Raw genomic sequence first — 19,572 nt, forward strand, 5'->3', positions numbered from 1 at the left:
CCGGGACAGATCCAAACCCCACCGGCATCAGGAGAGATTTTCTCTGGCTTCGGCTGGCTCCGTCCTCCCAGAGAGAAGACGTGACACAACTTCTGTGTAGCGGTTTATTCCTGGTGACAAGTTCACCTTCCCCGGTGACCTTTCACACCGCTGAATGGGATGCTGGTGCCCTCCCAGGCAGCCCAAGAGCAGGGCTGTCAGAGCTGGGGAGCTTGCACGCCATTGAGAGAAACCCTCCCCTCAGTACCCAAGGGACCTGAGTGCTGGTTCAAAAGGTTGCAAAGCACTGTCAGCTCCTGTTTGGGGCTGCTGTGCTGAAGGGAGATCCTGCCAAGGAGGTCACAGGCTGAATTTGAAGCGATTGTGGTTTGAAATGATCTTTCAGGTTTGTCAGCCCAGTCAGAATTCAGCTTGTGTAAGAGCAGCCAGAAGTTTGGGGTGCATGGGGCTGGGTAACCACCCCAAGGAGGGGTGTCCTTGCAGGTGACACCACTGGGCCCTGGGCCTTCCCTAGCAAGGCAGTGCCCCAGTTCATCTGCAGCAGGTGGTAAAATGCAGGTGGCCACAGGAAAGGAAGGAGCAATGACATCAACCACAGCATTGAGTCTGCCGCTGTGCTGAGGTCCTTCTGACAGCAGCAATGTGGTCAGCATCCGTCCATCCATCCATCCATCCATCCATCCATCCATCCATCCATCCATCCATCCATCCTTCCATCCATCCCTCCCTCCCTCCCTCCATCCATCCCTCCCTCCATCCGTCCATCCATCCATCCATCCATCCATCCATCCGTCCATCCATCCATCCATCCATCCATCCATCCCTCCCTCCTTCCCTCCCTCCATCCCTCCCTCCATCCATCCATCCCTCCATCCATCCATCCCTCCATCCATCCATCCATCCATCCATCCATCCATCCATCCATCCATCCATCCATCCATCCATCCATCCCTCCCTCCCTCCCTCCCTCCATCCATCCATCCATCCATCCATCCATCCATCCATCCATCCATCCATCCATCCATCCATCCATCCATCCATCCATCCCTCCCTCCCTCCCTCCCTCCATCCATCCATCCATCCATCCATCCATCCATCCATCCATCCATCCATCCATCCATCCATCCTTCCATCAAACCTTGCCTCCATCCATCTGTCTGCTCACACAGTTTCCAGACCATGGGTGTCCTTCCCCATGTGTGTGCCTCCATCCTTTCCCTCTTCTCCTGATCAGATCTGACATTTGCTCATGTCCACAGTGGAGGCCTCATTGACTTCCACAGCTCAGGGTGAAGCTTGCTGTGCTTGTCTTCCACCAGCATTTTATTTGAAATCCAACCAGCTCATGAATGCTCTTGCTCCAGGTTTCTTTATCGAAACACTTTGTAAATAAAATTAGAATACCAAAGCAGCAGAGCCTAGCAAAAAGTAAGGGGGAGTATTTCTTGGGATGGAAAACTATCCTCAACCAAGCAAAAGCCTAATTTATTCTGGTGAAGCAGAGAGAGTCCAGCAGCCTCCCTTTTGTTGTGCAGTTCACAGGTACTGCTATATTCACACCTGAAATCTTTTGCTGAAAGTTTGGCATCATTTCTTCCCCTTTTGATCAGAGAACTGCTAGATTCGAAGTGGCTTCATCCTTGCTGGCTCTGTAAGAGCTAATTCCCACAGAACTCACAGCTACCACAGAGGTGGCATCGTCGGGCTGGGAGCTGCAGCCTGCATTTCATCGCCTACCAGGAGTCCCATCTGTCAGTGGGAGCTGCAGTTCTCCCCTGCTAACAAAATTATTTATTTTGTCCTGTCATTAAGGATATTCATGCAGCAGAAATGGGAATGATCTCTGCTTTGTGAGCTTTAGAAGCCCATTTTGTATTTGTCTTGGTGGTAGAGGAGCAGTAAAGAGCTCTGTGATCTCGCCTGTTACGATAAGTGAGTTTTGGAAGAGGTTTTCTGTCTGATACTCTGTCTAAAAGCGTGGGGAAATGCCATTCTAAAGGCTGTTAAAACACAATTGCTCACTGATTTACACCGTCAAGGAGTGCCTCTTTACTGGGAGATGTACACTGAATAAAAGCAGTTCAAGTGGTGCTTTTAATAAATAGATAATGGAACAGCATTTTATCTTCTGCTTTAATCCGTTATGTTAGCATAGGGTAGTGTATCCCTCTGATAGATTTTGAGATAGCAGAAACTGCCAGTCAAACCACTTCCCTTCTGTGTCTTTGAAGAGAAATTGCACCCTGGTGAAGGGTACTGGGTTCTCAGTGGACTGGGATCTTTTTCCCATGGATGAGTTTGGTTGGGTCCCACTGGGTTGGTGTTCGGGGCCCTGATCTGAGAATCATGAGTGTCATAGAGTATCTTGTGTGTCCAGGGAAGGGAATGGAGCTGGGAAGGGGCTGGAGCCCCAGGAGCGGCTGAGGGAGCTGGGAAAGGGGCTCAGGCTGGAGCAAAGGAGGCTCAGGGGGGACCTTGTGGCTCTGCACAAGTCCCTGACAGGAGGGGGCAGCCGGGGGAGGTTTAGATTGGATATTAGGGAAAATTCCTTCCTGGAAAGGCCTGTCCAGCCCTGGCGCAGCTGCCCAGGGCAGTGGTGAAGTCCCCATCCCTGGAAGGATTTAAAAGCTGTGTGGATGTGGCGTCTGGGGACATGGGTCAGTGGTGGCCTGGGCAGTGCTGGGGAATGGTTGGATTCGGTGGTCTTGGAGGGCTTTTCCAACCTAAACAATTCTGTGGTTCTAAATTGGAAGGAACCCATAAGGATCATCGAGTCCAACTTGCCACTCCTTGCAGGACTATCCAAACATAGGAGCATCATCCAAATGCTCCTTGGACTCTGTCAGGCTTGGGGCCATGATCACATCCCTGAGGAGACTGTTCCAGTGCCTGACCACCCTCTGGGTAAAGAGCCTGTTCCTGATTTCCAGCCTGAAATCTCTCTGATGCAGCTTCATTCCATGATGGCTTTGGCCATGGGGCTGTTGCCTTGCTGGGTGGCAGCACCCATTCTTCACATCCCAAATGCCATGTGGGGTTCTCTGTAGCCCCCAGCTCCCATGGGTTTAGTGGGGAGGGTGTGGAGCCACAGGGAAGGAGGTTCCTCTGTGGAAAGCTCCTCTCTAAGCCCTTGGGCTTCTCTAGAGGCACCAGGTCTCTGGGGCTGAGTGCCTTGAAGCTAAAGGAGCTGTTGCCTGCTTGGTTAGGAAAGAAACAGGACACTCTGGGAGGCAGGAAAAAGGTCATTTATCCTGTTGCTGCTCATCCTTGTTAATTCATTGTTTCCGTTGAAAACGCTGCACTTAGCTGCTTCATGAATGAACCCAGTGTCTGTGCCTCCAAAAACAACTTGGCTTGGAGAAAAATAAGACCTCCTTTCACCTCCTCTCTGCTCTGCTGTGTTTTTTCCCCCCCTTCTTTTCTTCCACTCACATCCATCCTGCCTGGGTGGCAGTCCCAGTTTGTCCCCATGGAGCGGGGCTGAAGCCCAGGGGCTGGAATCCCAGAATGGTTTGGGTTGGAAGGGACCTTAAAGCTCATCTTGTTCCACCCCCTGCCGTGGGCAGTGACACCTTCTACTATCCCAGACTGCCCCAAGTCCTGTCCAGCCTGGCCTTGGACACTTCCAGGGATCCAGGGGCAACCACAGCTGCTCTGGGAAACCTGTGCTGGTGTTTGTCACCCTCAGCATAAAGGATTTCAGCCCAGGGGCTGCTCCCTGAGCACAGGGGTCCCCTCTGTGGGTGAGGTTTGCTGGGACTGGGACTGCAGGGGTGCTCCAAAGGGGATGGGAAAACTTGAAGGAGAGGTCTGGAGAAGGGGAAGTGACTCAGCTGCATGGCAGGAGAGACTGTCAGGGAGGAAGGGTGGGTAGGGAGATCCAGATAGATTGGGGAGGCTTAGCGTGGGGGGCAGAGGGGCTGGAGGGTGACCTGGATGCTGGGATGGGGCCGAGGCATGGCCCAGCTGTGGCAGCTGTGGTGAGCAAAGCCTTTTCCAGCGATTGCCTGCGTGTGGAAGGGCAGATGGAGCAGAGGAAAGGTCTCTGCACAGTGGTAGCCGGTCTCCTAATGCCCTTTAGCAGCTGGAATGGAGCAGAGCTGGCACCACATCAACAGTGAGCTCTCCAAGGACCATCTGTGAGCCAAGGGCAATGAGAACAATTACCAGCCAGAGGAAAAAATCACTGAGAGAGAGGCTGGAAAAAGCTGTGGGGGAGGCTTAGAGCCAAGCAGAGGCAGGGAGAAGGGGATCTCTAAGCTAATGAGTGGCCAGAGAGAGTACACTGTCTGATGTCCCTATCTCATAACACAGGGTCTGTTTAAGGAAGCAGCTGTGTCCGTGAGAAAATGTTTTGCCCTTGGGTTGAGTGTGTGAAAGTGGCTGCCAGGGGATACCTCCAAAGCAGGGAGTTTAACACTCAGATAAGGCTTGGATGTTGTTTGGGAGTGGTAACGAAAACAAGAGCTGTAAATGAGACCTGGAAGAGTGATTACTCTTTATTTGGGGGTTTAAAACAATCTTGAGCTTGTTGGAGTTGAGAGAGCACCTTCTTGGAAGCACAGCTGGGGTTTGGTGCATCAGCCTGTGGGTGTTGGGCTGGTTAGGGCAATTGGTGAAGCCTGGATGAGATCTAAAGCCGTAATGCCAGGCTGCTTGGGCACACAGAGCTGGAGAGTTCAGCCTGGAGAAGAGAAGACTCCAGGGAGACCTTAGACTCCCTCCCAGTGTCTAAAGGGGCTCCAGGAGGGAGTCTCCCTGCAGTCTCCTGCAGAGGGACTTTGGACAAGGGATGGAGTGCCAGCACAAGAGGGAATGGCTTCCCCCTGCCAGAAGGCAGGGATAGTTTTGAGATTGGGAATAAATTCGTCCCTGTGAGGGTGGTGAGGCCCTGGCACAGGGTGCCCAGCACAGCTGTGGCTGCCCCTGCATCCCTGGCAGTGTCCAAAGCCAGGTGGGACAGGGCTTGGAGCACCCTGGGACAGTGGAAGGTGTCCCTGCCCGTGGCAGGGGGTGGAATGAGGTGAACTTTAAGGTCCCTTCCAACCCAAACCATTCTGGGACTCTGTGATTGCTGGCCTTGTCCACAGAGCTTTTCTCCAAGGAATCCTGCCAGCAGGGAGAGAAGCTTTGAAGCTTTTCCCAGGGTAGGGAAGAAACCAAGGAAAGAGTAGATATTTCCTAAGAGTAATCTGGCTGGTCCATCTGGTACTCCCAAAAAGGCCGGTGAGATGGCACAGCATGGGGGAAGGCTGTAAAAGATCGGAGGCATCAAAGTAGAAGGTGATTAAAACCCAACAAAATAGCAGCAAGGATGGTCCCCAGGGAGGGAGAAAGCCTGGCAGAGTTCCATCGGGGAGGGTTAGCAAAGGGAGGGTGGAAATCAAAGCAGGGCACTAATGAAGGTCAAGCGTATCTCCAAGGCTTTGGGAAGTAGGAGTATCACTGACTCTGAGCTGCAGAGCCTGCTACTCCAGGGAAGGGGGATGGGAGGGACACATTAATTTGTTAAATGGATAGAAATAAATTAGTGTATGAACCTGTAACATTTGTTTCCCCAGTCTGAAGGGGAGAGATGCGCTGAGCCTGGTTAGGCTGACGTTTTAACCAGGTTTGCTGAGGTTTTGCAGGTTTTTAAGCCAAGCCTCCCTTTCGGATAGTCTTGATTATAAACTCTTCTCTATCCTGTCTCCCAGTGAAACTGTGTGGACTGGAGATGCTGCTTTTCTGACCTCTCTCTTAAGTGTTTGGTGGCTCTTTTCTCCCACAGACCTGGAATGCTGGGGAGGGAACCTGAAAGGGGGTGGACCGGTTGGGTCACCTTGTCCTAGATGTGTCTACTTCATCAGTATCACCCCGATCCTAACCTGGCTTAGGCTGCAAACCCCTCCAGAGCTTGTCACCTTTCCAGGGATCTTTCCTTGCCTGAAAGGGTCAGGATTCTGTCATCCTGCATCCCTCACCCGCATCCCACCCAGCTGCAGAACAAAGTCCTTGCTGTTAAAGAGACTCGTTAGGCTCACATGGGGGAGTGTGTGGCCCTCACCATCTCTCCTTCCTTCCTCCTGACTGGTTCAGCCATCTCTACTCCATCCTTCAGCTGGGCCAATGCCTGGCACTTGGACTGAGGGGGTGTCACTGTCCCCACCACGAGCAGGAGCCTGTGGTGATGGGGTTCAGAGGTGGGCAAGGGAAGATGCTGCCACAGCCTTTGGTTCCCTCTCTTTTGCTGAACTTTGTAGAGGGTGTCACTGCACCTTCTAGCTCGAGGAACCTCCAGGAGCAAGTGTGTTAAGTGTGGCTTGGTGTTTGGATGGGTCAGAATTTGTGGTGAAGTGGCCTGGAAGTGCCCTCACTTGCAGCTGTGTTGTGGCTGATGTGGGGCAATTCTGCCCCACACAGGTTTGCTGTGGGGTCAGAGCCTCACTGCTCTTCCCCAGGGACCCACCACAGACAGGCAGGACCAGCACCTCAGCCCAGAGCACCTGGAATTTGGGTGCAAGTTACCCCTGGCTACCCTGGCCCAGCCACCCCACCAGCAGCACGGGGGTTGCAAGGTCTGGGCTGCCACCACTTCCATGGCAAGCTGAGCATGACCCAAATGGAGGAGCCTTTAGCAAGACCAGGCACTGCAAAATAGCTTTTTGATGTCGAGCACATCTCTCGTGATTGCACTCCCTGAAGCGACTTCTTCTCATTTACGGTATCTTGACCTAAAGACCTGTCCCAGCAGGAGAAGAACAGGTGGAAATCATGGTGCTCCCCTGCTTCTGTAGAGATCCTGATTGCCTTCTTGTTTCTTTGCTGACTTTCTCTGTTCCCATTATCTCATGATGGGGGAGTTTTTTAAATAAGTAGGTTTGGGAACAGCAAGGCCATGGAGATAAGAGCCGAGACGACTCCTGCGCTCAGAGATTCATTACCTGCTCCCATGTGAGCCAGGAGGGAAGCAAGCCTGCTTTTTCTTTCTGTTAATAAAAATATGACACCGGAAATTTAAAAAAAATCAAATTAAAGCACAGAAGGACCTGAGAAAGTGTGGGGGCTACAAACTACTACTGGAGCAGGAGGGCTCATTAAAATACAAATTATTTAGGAGGACAAACTGGAATGCCATTGTACAAAGTGTCACTGACTCTGAGTCCAGCCTAGTGTTTGGCTGCACTTGATAAATGAGTTCATTCTGCTCCTCCTCCTCTTTTTTCTTTTTTTCATATAAGGGAGAAAAATACACAATTACAAGTTCAACCTGTTGAAAAAATTGCATCCTGCTGGAGCAGTCAGAGCCAAACCTTTCAGGTCTCACACATCTCCCTAAACGTGGAATCTTGGGTCCTACCCACCTGCTAAAAATCTGGGTGCCTGGGTGAGCACCGGGGGTCCCTGTTGCTGAATTTGGGAGTGTGTTGCAGTGGGGTGCCCAGAGCAACCCCAGCACAGCCCCTGCCTGCACAGCATCACCTGAGCATGGTGCCAACCTGCCCAGTGTGCTGGCTGAGTAGGGGTTTTAAGACAAGAAGCCTTTGTCTGCTGTGGTTATTTAATTTTATTTTTTTTCCCTTCTCTTCTAAGTAATTTACTCTGGCTGCACCCTCCCTTGGGCTTGAGTGGAGTGGGGGGGGGATGTTCTGCCTCGTCAAGTGTTAGTTGTGGCAGAGGAAAAACACCCAGGGAGCTGAGCTGGAGGCGAGGAGGAAGGTGGGAGTGGAGGTAATGCCTTTTTTGGAGGGATTGGAGTACTTGTGGTTGCACTCTGCTCCTCAGCCTGGCTGCTCATGGATACAGAGCCGGGGAGGAAGAGAATGTGGGAGGCAGGCAAGGCAGCAGGGCAATCCCTGGCAGGGCTCTCACCCACTGAGGGTTTTGTGCCAAGCACAGAGACTTGAAGGTGTGCTGAGGAGTGATGCTGTGGTGATCCTGTCTCCCTTTTAGTGCACAGAATCACAGGATCCCAGGATGGTTTGGGTTGGAAAGGACCTTAAAGCTCCTCTCATTCCAACACCTTGCCCTAGAACAGGTTGCTCAAAGCCAAATCAAACCCAACCTTGAGTGTTTCTGGAGATGAGGCAAATACTTTCAGGTGAGACAGAAGAGGCAATCAAAATTAGTGACTCTTTGGGGAGATGAAATTTCCTGTGAGCTCCTGACAGTTTTGGTAGTGGGAGGGAGGGGATCACAATAGGGAAGATGACCTCGTGTCCATGGTCTTTGGCTGATACCTGCTGCATCTTCCCAGTGGCATTTAGAGGTGAGATGGTCTTTTTTTGGATGGGCACCTGTTTTTTACCTTGCATCTGGGAAGCCCATCAAGGTGGCTACAGTGTTCTTGAAGAAAGCTTCACCTTTTGGTTTGGATCACCTCACCAAAACTCTGTTGGCTGGCATTCAGTGATTTTAAGGCAAACTGTCTTTTTTTTTTTTTTTCTCCTTTTGGCAAAGGTTGAAACATTTTGTAATGTCTAGCATTAGGTAAGACCTTTGATTTAATACCTTATCCCCTCAACTCACCTTCAGCAATAACAATGTGTTCTAATCCACTGCTCAGGTATTGATGGATGGGGCCTGTTTGGGTTAAACATTTGGGACTTGAATTGTTGACCTCATTCTGTCCCTGGAGCAGGAGCAGTCAGAGGAGCCATTGAGGAGCAGTGTGAGCAGCAGGTTCTCCATCACTGCTCAGTGGCAGAGTCAAATGGAAATATGAGGCCAGCCTGGCCCTTAGCCAGACTTCATCTCCAGTTCCCATGGGAGACTGAATGTTTAGGACAGGTGCCGTATTGAGAAGCCCTCTGCAAATCTTGGCAGATGGAAAAAAATAGGTTGGAAGCTAAATTTTTCCTTGAATTGGATTCAGGAGGACAGAAAGACATGAGATCAAAAAAATTCTACGTTTTCTGTGAGGCTGTTTCACGGAGGCTGCTGCCCACCTTCGCTACATTGGTGCATGTGGAAGTGAGCAATGCTTGAGCTTGGTTCAGGCTGGGATTAGGGAACAAACCTCCCACATCACTCTCCAGGAGAAATGTCACAGTGTCAGTCCAGTGTGAGACCCTCCTCCCCCTCCTTGCTGCTCCAGGGTTCCCCATGAGGTCCAGTGAGGGTGCCTAACCTTGATGTGGTCATGACGTTGGTCAGGGCCTTCTTGGCTCTTGAGATGAAGAGGTTTCCTCTCATCTTTTGCATGATTGAGCAGGTCTGGTCCCTTCCAAGGCAGCTGCAGAAGGAGCAGGAAGAAGAGAAGGTACCAGACTGTCCTTCCAGAGCCAGGGGAAGACACAAGTGAAGGCTGGGCAAGAAACTGCTCCTGTGGACCTAGCTTGGTGTGTCCAAATCACTAAGGACCTGTTTCCTTGCTCCTGTGATACTCTGAAGACCAAAGACATGGATCTGCCCCAGGGTTGAGAGTGAGGAGCACATATGAGCTGGTGGGCATGCACTCTTCTCTCTCCCACAGGGCCTTCTTCTGCTCTGAACCTACAGAAATGCACTCTCACATGAATTTTCTGAGCCCCACATCTCTCCAGCATCTACCCAAGCAAGGGATGGATGTTGGCTGGCCATGGCCAGGATTGAGCAACTTTTCCTAAACATGATGTGCCCCATGTGAATATGAGTAACTTCTGGTTTTCTAGGATAGAAGAGTAGAAATAAACCAAAATAAAATTAAATTGAATTGATGATGCCTCACCTGCTGAAGAGGGTGGTAAGGGGTAGTGTAAGTGATGCTGGTGTAACTACGATGTAGCAAAGCTGCTTCACGTAGGCTTGTTTGAGCTTTTAGGCTTGCTAAAGGTTTCTCAAAACCTTTTCTTTCAGCTGGATTTATGGGTCTGGAGCAGCAGACAAGGCCTAGGTGTCCAGGTGTTCGGGCTGCCCACAGGGATATCACTCTATGCCTGGTACCTCTGTACTTCCCTTTGGGGGTCACTGAGGTGTCTGCGCATGCATCGAGTGTTTTCCCAAGGGACAGATAAAGCTCAGGGATGCGAAAGGCCAGATGGGATATTCCTGTTACAAAAAGCTGCTTCAAGCTTTAGTTGATTTCCTCAGGGTCACAAAGGTCAGTGTCAGAATAAAGCATGGAAAGGGCTGGTTTGGGTCATGCGTTCTTTCCTGGGCAGTAATCCAACCCCAGATGCAAAGTCCTGCAGCATGGAGTCATTCATCCCGGCCTTCCTCATCCCAGGCTCTGATTTACCTCCTGATACCCACTCCAAGAAGTTTTCCTTAGAGATGTGTGACATCCAACCTTCTGCCCTCCTCCTGAGCCTGGGGTCCACATCTCCCTGGGAGTATGTGGTCCCCACCACCACCTGCTATGGCATCACTGCCCCGATTCTGAGCATCCCGCCTCTGCTTTTCCCTGGCTGTCCCCTTCCTCTTACCTTCTGAGGTGCAGTGATGACCCCGGCCAGATGCTGGACTGTCATCATCTCAGCTCTGCTCTGATGGCTTGGCCTCTCTTGTTTGTCTAGTACATAGCTGATTTATCAGCAGTGATGTTATGTTTGCTTCCAGATAAGAAAATGCTGAATATTGGAGCTGGGATTGAGCCTTGTGAAATCCCCCTGGAAACAGGCCGATGCCCCTCTGACAGCTATTTGTTGGGATCCCCTCTGAATTCCCTGCACATGTGCTTTATTCTCATAATGCAGTGCTCATTTTATAATCAGCATGCCACGCCCTGGTAAATCAAATGCTGTACAAAAGCATATGTGTATTATCTCTAAGCAATTATCTTTATTAACCAAACTTGTAATCTACTCAGAGAATGAAATCAGCTTTGTTTGACATGGTGTGTTGGCCGCAGAACCTCTCTGACAAACATGAGCTGCATTTCCATCCTTTGATTCCTCTTCTAGGTGACTCTCGGGAGGGTTCCCATTATTTTACCCATGACTGATGGCAGGCAAGCCAACCTGTTCATCAGGCCATCCCACTTTCCCCTTTAGCAGATCAGTGCAGTATTTGCATGCTTCCATCCATCTGGATCTTCCTTGGTATTCCAAGATTTATTAAAAATTAACATCAGCAGGCCAGAGAGCTTCTCAGCCAGCTGTTGGAGGGCTCCTGGGAGCAAGTTATCCAGGCCTGCTGATTCAAAATTGTTTATCGCTGGTAGATGCTGTTTAACAACCTCCTTGGTTACTAATGGAGTGGAAAGTACTTAATCCTCCTCAAGTGATACAAGCACCTCGTCCTGCCTTCTTTCCAGATGCGGAGCAGAAATATTGATTGAACACTTCTTGCCTTTTCTGCATCATTACTTTCCTTCCCATCTGAGGCTGCGCTGCTGATTTATACAAAGGCATTATAATATTGCCGGCATTGCTCGCCGTCCCTTTCCATATGCAGCTGAACGTGTTGCGAGCTTTGCTCTGGGACTCTGCACAGAGCAGAAGTCTCTGCTGTGTTGCCTCCATTGCTGGGAGGGCCATTCCTTGATATGACACAGTCTAGGGCTCTGGAAGAGGCCTGAGGACCAGAAAATTCCTCTCTCTGCCCTCCATCGCTTTGCATTCACTAAGGAGGAATTATGAATTTGCAGAGCCACCTGCAAGAGCTCCAAAACCTCAACCCTTCCAGAAAGGATGAGATTTGCCCCCAAAACTTTGAGATTTTTAAAGTTGAGACCATTCTACGTCTCAACCTACCTATTAACCCCCTATCTCCATGCTGCCATGTTAATTTTAGGTTAATCATCCATGGATATACAAGCCCTCATCTCTCCTAGCACTTAGTGGCTGCTTGCTCTCTCCCCTGACCTAAGGCAGAGCTGCTGTTTCTTTCTCCCATCTTACCTTTGTCATTTTCCTTTCCTCCTGTTTCCCCAGCTGTGGGTTGTTGCAGTAACAAATCCCACAGCTCATGGTGGGGAGGGCAGATGCACTCAGTGATGGGGCAGAGATCTTCCAGGGGCTTCTTCTACTTCACTCAGAGAAGCTGTGGCTGCCCCTGGATCCCTGGCAGTGTCCAAGGCCAGGTTGGATGGGGCTTGGAGCAACCTGGGATAATGAAAGGTAGGGAGTGGAATGGGATGAGCTTTAAGGTCCCTGCCAGCACAAACCATTCTGTGATTCTGTTGTGAGTTACTGTGGGAGATGCTCACAGCTCTCAGCTCCTTACTCATAGGATTGTAGCTTTCAAATCTCTGCTTTGGGAAGAGAGTCAAAATGTTTTATTTAGCAGAAAAAGGGTTGGTGTGATGAGATGCTCAGAAACTAGAGCTAAACATGTCCAGGCAAAAAAAAAAAAAAAGAAAGAAAAAAGAGTGCAGATTTCTTTCTAATGAGACTAATAAACTTCTAGAAACACTTGCCAAAGGATCAGGGCAAGCCCCCTTGATTTGAAATCTTCCAGCCAAGATTGCCTCTGCTTCTAAATGCGGGAGGGCAGGCAGGAATGAGAGCCTTGCTGCAGAAATTACTGGGTGAAGTATTTTATTTTGTATGAAGCTGGAGGGCAAAATACATGATCGTAACGGTCCCTGTTGCTTGAAAATACAGATACGAAATAAACCTTTGTTTTGTAGCCTAAATTTCTTACGAAGTGTGGTCTGAAATCCATGAGTAGATTTAACATGGATGTCAAAACCTTGAATAATGGAGTGATGGATGTTAAAATCTTGAATAATGGAGTGAATGTCGTGAGGGGAACAGGCAAAAAAAAAAAAAAAAAAAAAAGCTGTTCTGCTGTAAAGTTTGGGATGGCAAGGGATGAGGATGCCTGGGGAGCGAAGATGGGAGCTGTACAGGAAAATCCTCCTGCACCCACTCAAGGGGGATTGATCGGCCGTGTTCAATATTGTGTGTAGCTCAGGTCCTCCCTCCCGAGTACGGCGTGAAAACAGTGGAAATAAAAGCTTGGCTTTTGCTAGGGAAAAGAATGACCCGCAGTGTCAATTTTTTTTTTTTTTTTTTCTGTGGGAAGAAGGGCTGAATTCAATGTTTTCCTTTCTCACTCCATCCTGCTGCAACGCTTCGCTGTGCGGCCGGGCAGGCTGGTGAGCAGATAATGAATCTGCCGAAATGTGGTTATTGATATAGCTGAGATCATTATACCTGAGGGTCTTGTGAGCTTTCCCATCTAAAGGGGCATTTTTCAGAAGGTTGTGGTCATGACATAAACAGTCTCATTCCGTCTGAAATCTCAGCTGGCAAAGTCCTGAGCCCGGGAAGATTTTTTTAAATACATTATCAGAAAGGTAAATCAGGTCAGCTGCATTTTTATTTTTTCTTTCAGCTAGGAGAAGTAAAATGGTTCATTTGCCTTTCAGTATTAATGTGATGCTCTGCAAGGAGCTGTGGCCTGATCCACAGCTTTAGAAAGCAAAAGAGATTTGTTTCCACCTACATCAGGGTGCTTCTGCAGAATTTCTTATTTCTGGGTGAGGATAACTTTCCAGTTGGGGAAGGAAAGCAAGTGATCTCTGCAGAGGGTTACCAACTCTTGGAGGCTGAAATGCTGGCTATGATGGGCCATTGTCTTGGTTGTCCTTAGCCCATCCTTGTGTAGGATGGTGTGAGTGGACCCAGCAAGGAGCTGCGGCTCATTTTGTGTGAGAGCAAAGCAAAAATAACCCATCGAGAAATTACGAGGCGGGGAAAGCGTTTCAAAATTGCAGCTGGGACTGTGAATTGCACAGGGAGGTTTAAAGTGATTGCGGTGGAGGTCAGGCTGCTCTCTGCAGCTCAGTAGCATCTGAGTCTTTGTAGATGCTCTCCAGCACCTCCCTTCCATCCCGCAGCAGGCTGTATTTGGGTTTTTGCCACCCATCTCAAATTTGGTCTGGGGTGCCGAGGAATGTTTTTGGCGTTGGGGATGGTGGCACCAAAAAAGTGGATGTTCAGAAGTTCCATGTGGTCTGAGCCTCCTTGGGGGCTTTAATCTCACCTGGCTTCAGCTGCCCTGGGGCATGAGAGGTACCCCGAATAAAATTATGCACCAAGCCATCAAGCTCTGAAAAGATTATCTTTGATCCATGTCGTGCCTTTTATTGTTAACATCCATTTGTGTTTAAATTTCATTTTATTGCCATTTATTTTTAATTGCCCTCACCCAGCCCCAGTCCTGCACCAAGACAAGCTGAAGCAGACTCAAAAGTCTTTTTCAGTGAAGAGAAAGGGAGAACTGAAGCGTTGAAAGCGAGTAGAGTGACCTGATCTAGTGGAAGGTCCCTGCCTATGACAGGGGAGGTTGGAAAGACACAGTCTTAAAAGTCCCTCCCAACCTAAGCCGTTCTGGGATTTTTATGACCAGAATGTTGCCTTCAGGCATGTGTCATATTTAGCCAAATACAGGTTTAATTGAAAGTTTGTGCAGAAGTTTCGCCATGTTCTTGCTCACGTGAGATTTTCCTCATACCCTGAAACTGCACAGGACCAAAAAAGACTGGGAACTGTGGAGCAAGAAGGATTTGGGAGCTGTAGGGCCCAGAGGTGGGTGCATTTCCAGGTCGGGGGAGGTCAGGGGGGCAGCTCTTTCAAGAGTTTCTCAGTGAAGCCATATGATGTAGAAAAATCCTTCCATGTAGTTGCACATATATTGTGTAAATATATGCATACATACACCTGTTCAATATCACCTTGGCTCCATCCAGCCCTGTTCCTGGAAAGAAATCCAACTGTGCTTTCGTTCCTTGAGGAGGACTCTGGGTAGAATAATTGACTGTATTTCCACTGGAGACAATGGAGCCTCATTGACTTCTGCTTTCCGTAACAAAGCAGTGGGGATCCCTCAGGATCAATCTGGATTACAACCATTAAGCTTTCAAATATGAAATCACTGAGATTGTTTAAGGAAAGCACTTCATCAGCATTGGTTTTCACTGATTTCCTGTAGAGCTTTTGGTTTTTTGGATAAGGGTGTTATGGCAGCAGTAGATTTTTATACAGACACATCCTGGACCAGTGAATCTGCCCAGTCTGTGGCATGAGGTAACTGGTAATTCAGCCTCTTGCTGGAAACTGCTCCTCATCTGCAGGATGTGGGGCTACTAGCAAGGAAATATCTACCCATTCACCCTTTCCCAAGGTCCACTATTCCCTTTGAAAAGTGGAAAACCAGCAGCTCATCTCTGCACCAACAGAGACCTTAAACAAGTCGGGAGGTGTCCCCATCCTACTCCCTCCTGCCCCGCTGGTGTCCCAGTGAGGAAGGTGTTTGTCAGGATTGTGGGTTCACATCTCTTCCTTCCCCTTGCTCTGTCACCTTTAAAATAAGGCCAGCATTTGGAAGCACTTAGGCCAGGCTTAACTTTATTGCCCTGTTGGAGTTAATGGGGATATGGACCACTGCAAACGGAAACACGTGTGGGTGTGTGGGATGGACACCTCGGAAAAAACCTCCGCAGGCTTTTCCAGGTTTCCCATTTCAAGCATCTTTGGTGAGATTTAGGGGGATGAAATATTTCTCTGGGATCTATTTCTTACCAAAATCAACCTGTAAAAAAAAATGGTGTTTTTTTTTACCACCGTGGTAAATTTGGCAATGAAATAGGGATGTTTGAGGAAGAAAATTATTTTCCTTTGAAAAATGTGACTGATGCAGCAAATCCCGTTGCAAAAAATATCTTCCTGTGGCTCTCAGAGATGTATTCACTGGAGCTGATTGTTGGGTTCCAAGCAGAAAGTTTAAAATCAGCCTGAAAAACTGAGGTATGAAAGGAAAATACTGTACCATTTCACAAACAACCCCCCCTCCCCCCCCAAAAAAACTCTGTCAAAATTTATTTTGCCCATGAAAATCTTTACATTTGATGATCATTTATTTTTCTGATTAAACAAGCTTCCTTCAAGTTCTCTTCTGGAAAGTTTTCAATTCAATATACTTGAAATTAGAGTTTTCCTCAGCTGGGATAAGCAATCACTGCAACCTTTTCTATTACATTTTTGCTAGGTGTTCCTGTTATCCTTGTGAATCAAGGTGGGGTCTGGCACAACCCTTTCTTCTCTTTCTCCTGCTGTTCTTATTTCACACCTCCCTAGAAGTACTTTATTTTCTTCTCATTTACAGTGTAGGAGACCTGTTCAGCCTTCCATTAATGGTGATTTAAAAAAAAAAAAAAGTGAGCTAATTTCATATGGAAAAGGGCAAATAATTTCCAGGGTTCAGTGGGGATTTAATTGGTCTGCAGTGGTTTTGGACTCAAAGTTATCACTGAGATGTTTCAATTGTCATGGTCCACACCCAGGTATTTTTCTGCATGAAAGTACTGGGTCTGGTTTGCAAGAATTTGGGGTTGGAATCATTTAGACTAGAAAAGCCCTCAAGTGCAACCATTCCCTCAGCTCTGCCACTAATCCATGTCCCCAGGTGCCGCATCCACACGGCTTTTAAACCCCTCCAGGTGCGGGGACTCCACCACTGCTCTGGGCAGCTGTGCCAGGGCTGGACGCTTCCCATGAAGAAATTTTCCCTAATTCCCAATAAACCTCTCCTGGTGCAACTGGAAGATGTTCACTCTCCTCCTGTCCCTGTTCCCTGGGAGCAGAGCCCGACCCCCCCGGCTGTCCCCTCCTGTCAGGGACTTGTGCAGAGCCACAAGGTCCCCCCTGAGCCTCCTTTGCTCCAGCCTGAGCCCCTTTCCCAGCTCCCTCAGCCGCTCCTGGGGCTCCAGCCCCTTCCCAGCTCCATTCCCTTCCCTGGACATGCTCCTCCTGGTGCTGAGGACATTTCCATACACCCTGATTATAAACCATTTTGAGAACCCAGCACTGTGAACAACATGCTTTGCTAGCTTGGGACAGATGTCATTTTTTCTTCAGCACACTGGCTTTGGTGAATTGATGGAGGCAAATCTTTTTAATGGGAAAAAAAAAAAAAAGAAATGGTTTTGTGGGAAATGAAGAATAGCATGATTTTGTGCTTGAGGAGCTTGGGTGGGTGGTTGCTTGGTTTCTCCCATCCCACAGGGGATGCCAGCTACGGGAGTACCAGGAAAAGCAGTGGGTGGCAATTGGTGTTCCTCTCCGTGCCGACTTTGACAGTCACTGGATGCTGCCCAAGTTTTGCTCTGCCCTTATCTGGGGCCAGACACATTGTTCACTGCGACTTCATTTACTGATTTACCCAGACACTCCTTAGAAACCCAGTAGTCAGAGGAGCTGCAGATAGTGGTTTGGGTGTGGGGATGGAAACAGCATTAATGTTTTTTTTCCTACGGACTGAGAAAGCGTGTAATAAAAGTTTCAAAAGTAACCGTGTGCTGAGCACGGAGCTCTTCCAAGCCGTGTCTGGGAGTGCCAGGTTGCCCTAGGCTATCTTGCACTTGATTTTGCCTCATGCTTCAGAAAGATTTCCCTTGTATAAACAGTTCTGGTTGTGATTTGGGTTTTTTTTTAATGTGCTTCTTTGAAAGAAAACCATCAGGAAGGCATGTAAGTGGAGCTCGGTGTCCAGCTGCTCTCATCGGATTCATTGTATTAACAGAAACACATATACCTGTGCCAGAAAGGAACTAGTATTTTATGAAATGCAGTGTTTTATTCAGTGTGACCTCTTAATTTGGGGCAGAATATCAAGAATAAGCTGCTCCCTAGGGCACCCAGCAAGGAGGAGAGGAGAGAGCCCAGTTATTTATCACTCAACATGATGGCCAGCCCTTTGGGGTTGTGCACACGCTGGCGAGCTGGGCTTAGCCAGGCAAGGCTGTTCATGGCTGCTGAGACGGGCTCCCGAGGGGTGAATCCTCCTCTGGGGACATCCTTGTGGCCAGGGGCCACGGGAGGTGTGTGTGGGATGGGATTGTTGGCTGTCTGGTGCAGTTGAGGTGGCCAGGAGTTGTCTTCCAAACCTGAGTGCGGGGGTGGGGTTTGGAAGCCCCACACTGGGCACTTGGGAAGGTTTTTCAGTCACTCGTTCCTTGGATTGGACACCTGGGTTGGGGTCTTGTCACCAGTACAACTCAGTGACAGGGGACTTGAGTAACCAACCTCCCCGTTGGAAGATACTTTGCCTCCATCTTCTTGCTCATTTGGGTCATTCATGTGCAAACCTGATTTTTTAGTTAAATTACAGGCAGTTCTTTTTTCAAAAGAGGTGGTTTTCACCCCCCTCCCCAGATTTACCCGTCTCAGATGGGTGCACGGTTTGCAGGGGAGGTGGAGCAGATCATAGGAAAGTCAACCACAGAGTGACCTCTGTGGGGGCAAATCGGGGGTCGCCAGTTAGACAAGGGAGGGGCTTGTCTCACTGAGCAGAGAACAAAAAGAATGAGATAAATCAGCTTTAAGAAAAACAAGATTTAAAAAAAAAAAAAAACAAACTTAAAAAAAAAAAAAGAAATCAAAACCACAGCAACCCCCCAAGTTTTTCTTTCTGAAGAACTTTGTGTGCCGGTTTAAAAAAGGAAACTTGAACAGATCCGGTAAAAATCAGTCCATATCCCGGGTGTTGTTTAGACCTTAATAGTACAGGTGGACGAGGAGGGCCTGGTGCCAAATACTTTTGGTTTAGAGGGAGTGGTGGGAGTGAATTCTCCCAACCGCTCCTAGAAAGGCTTAACTTTCTGCACACAAATCAATGACAATCTCCGCTTGGCTGCAGACACCCGGGGAGCGACGCTGCCGGATTCCCTGCGCAGCCACGGCAGCCGAGGCGAGGACGAGGGTCGGCACCTGGAGAGGGAAGGTGGGTCAGATGCTCTATTTTTGGCTGCTGAAATGTGTGATTTTTAGTTTTTAAACACCTCCCCCCCCGCCCCCCTCCAGCTTTTAGGGGTTTTGCAGGATATTGAGGGGAGGGGAAGGCACTCGAATGTATTGCTCGGAGGCTAATCGTGCTCATGTTGAAAATCTTTGGCGCGTTGTAGCGATCCTCTGCACTAATCTGTCGCCATTTACATGTGTTCTTAATTGCTGTTTGAACTCAAACCCGTGAATCTCTGTCTGATTTCTTTACTTGGTATCTTGAATCTTTACCAAGCCCGGAGATTTTGGCTGTGCATCAACACCTGTACGATACAACCTCTCAATTCTCAGGGCTTTTTTTTTTTTTTTTTTTTTTGTAAGTCCAGCTTGGTTATATGTTTATTTGTTTTAGATAGGAAATACCAGTGCAAAAACAGATCTGCCAGTATGTCCAGCTGGGAAAGCAGAAGAGATCTCATGAGGCAGTTGATTAATATTTAGAATAGAATAGAATAGAATAGAATAGAATAGAATAGAAATATATATTAATAGAAATATTTTAGTAGATGGAAATATATAATGGAAATATATAATAGAAATATATGTCTATAATAATACAAGATAGTACTTACTATATTCCATTATGTATTTTTTATACTTTCCTATTAGTATTTGTGCTGAAGGAGTTTTTGTTTCAGTTGTTCCTTGCAGAAAACTTGTGGGAAAAAATCCCGTTCTCCTCTTGAACAGTTAAAACATCTCGGCAGATTTAATGCTGGCAAAGAAATTGTGATTAAAGACGTGCTGGGAGGCATGGTTGGGAGGAGGTCGATGCTTGGTGCAGGGTTAAGCCCAGCTCAAGCTGACCTGCTCCGTGCTGCCTGTGCTGCAAGCGGGGCTTGCATGCGGAAGCCGCAGGTCCTTTATCTGGAGACCCCGTATC

The 19,572-nt window shown here is 48.5% G+C and overlaps 1 protein-coding gene across 5 annotated transcripts in view; it reads left to right on the top strand.

Moving 5' to 3' along the window:
- Nucleotides 1-19,572, top strand: part of ZBTB7C (zinc finger and BTB domain containing 7C) — a 153,068-nt gene that overhangs the window by 83,067 nt on the left and 50,429 nt on the right. Inside the window, exon 1 of one of the 5 annotated variants that reach the window (XM_069002066.1) lies at nucleotides 18,550-18,630. The exons of the other annotated variants lie outside the window; for them this stretch is intronic. The gene's annotated coding sequence lies outside the window, so the exon portion shown is untranslated. Of the gene's footprint in view, nucleotides 1-18,549; nucleotides 18,631-19,572 lie in introns of those variants that run through there. 5 annotated transcript variants of the gene reach the window in all.

Source organism: Aphelocoma coerulescens (genome assembly GCF_041296385.1).
Source record: "Aphelocoma coerulescens isolate FSJ_1873_10779 chromosome Z unlocalized genomic scaffold, UR_Acoe_1.0 ChrZ, whole genome shotgun sequence".
In the NCBI taxonomy this organism is placed as follows: domain Eukaryota; kingdom Metazoa; phylum Chordata; class Aves; order Passeriformes; family Corvidae; genus Aphelocoma; species Aphelocoma coerulescens.